Genomic DNA, 2,073 nt, shown 5'->3' with positions numbered 1-2,073 from the left:
TGCCTCGATTCATCCTGAAGAGTTTTCCAATGTTGTTCAAAGGTCTGTTTGTTTCGGGTGAAGGACACGCCCCTGGACGTGCTGGATAAGGGGACCACAGATCAGTGTCCTCAGTCCTGCTTCTCCCTTCAAAGCTGAGAGGAAGATGACCCGCCTGCTGGTTCTGGTTTTGGCTTATGGAGCTCTGCTTATCTCCACAGAGGCCCAGCAAGATTACCACAGTCTCCCTGCACTCTACAAGACGGCCATTAAACTCGCAGTCGAAAATGCTCATCAAGGAACCCGTCAGCACATGAATTTCTATAACATCCAGGGCCGTCCGAAGGTAACTGCTGAGAAAGTGTTTACAAAAGTGTGAAACTTTCATCATCTGCAAGCTGAACTAATGAGAATCACATTGATTTTGATGTTTTAATTTCAATGCATATGATGCTTAATGTCTCTTCACAATGAAAGTGATGGTTGTATATCTCAGCCCTGGTCAATTTTACCTTCTCACAGTTTCTCTCTGAATCTGCTGCAGTCAAGTCTGTGACAGTTTGCCATTTTTTGGGTGATTATTGTTTGTTATATTGCCTTTAAAACAGTTGTAGGCAATTTTGTATATAACGTGTTTATGTGATTTAGATCAGCAGTGAATACATTGACATTGAGATTCTCTTGAGAGCAACAAAATGTCCAAAGTCAACTGCAACAGACCATCGGGCTGACTGTATTTTCATGGACAAGAGGGTAAGTAAAGAGTCACTGTGACTGTGAGCATTGGACATATCAGTTAGCAAATTAATTTAGGTTCATGTTAACTTTTTTGATGCCCTGCGGAGGAAAGTTAGCCAACAATAAAGTAACAAATAGATAGGTGGCCTCAAACAGCCAGTTCCATCACCTTATTCTCAAATTTTAGTAGGTTTACAGGCTTAAAGGCTGGATTACCAGGCAGTTGAAATCAGCCTTAAATGGCAGTGTGGTGTTTTGTGGTGAAAGGGCAATTAAATCTGGTCAGAGCAGGGTAGATGCGCAGTGTGAATTACCCTTTAAATTTACCTCTTTAAATAGTGAACTACAGGACCACTTAGCTTGATCGGAGGACAGTATTTTAATACAGAGCAGTGTTCAGTTAAACGGGATTTGTTGTTCATACTTTTAGATGAACTTGCTTTGTATAATATAGCCTTAAGGTGACCCTGCTTTGGAAGCTCTTTCCTCTAAAATTGTTCTGTGTCATTAAACCCTGCAGTCCAGCAGCTCTGCCTTAAATCTTTAGATATATCTTTACTACACCTTCTCTCACTGTATTTATTGCCCACCACTCTTTAAATACTGTTTTTGTGTGTCTGTGTGTTTTTGCAGCCATTCATTAACTGTAGAGTTTGCAGCAGACGGTCTGGTAATAATCTTACACATCCATCAATTGACTGTGTACCAAACAAGAAAGTGGATGAAGTAAGTGTAGAGAGTCTTAGCATTATGGAAATGTAACAGGTGTGTGAATTGTGTCTAAACATGTGGTTAAACTTTGATTGTGTTTGTACATGCAAAAATTTGATCAGAGTACTGTTTATTAATGACAAGGTTACTTTTAATCTGAACAACAGTGGCAGCACCAGGGAAAAGCTTGGGGGGGGGGCTCTAGCTCCTCCTCCAATGACCATAGTACCCCCACAGCACCCCCAAAATATTGGTTTCATTTTTTCTTTAACTATCTGTAAAATCTGTATATTGTGTAAGACATTTTTGCGGTTTTTATAGCATACTTGTAGTGTATTTTTTCTTCAAAGTACACATAGAGGCTCTGTGAGCTAGACGTTAGAATTTCATATTTTATCATATTTTATCCATGCTGTAGCTTATCGTGCTGTGTGCTTCTATACAGCATCTACATAAGCTGAAAAGCTAAAGCACCCGCTCTAAATAATCTCACTCCCCTATAGCACCTGTAGCATTAAGTCACTGGCGCTGCCACTGCTGAATAAACGACTCCAATCTGACTAAACCGCTTAACTTTTCCTCCCCATGTTACATTTCAGGACAAACGACGTAATATGTGTCCTTCTGATAAACCTCCTCTCAGAT

Source organism: Brienomyrus brachyistius, unplaced genomic scaffold, assembly GCF_023856365.1.
Source record: "Brienomyrus brachyistius isolate T26 unplaced genomic scaffold, BBRACH_0.4 scaffold280, whole genome shotgun sequence".
NCBI lineage: Eukaryota > Metazoa > Chordata > Actinopteri > Osteoglossiformes > Mormyridae > Brienomyrus > Brienomyrus brachyistius.
The sequence above is the reverse complement of the archived record's forward strand: the minus strand, read 5'-3'. Positions refer to the sequence as shown.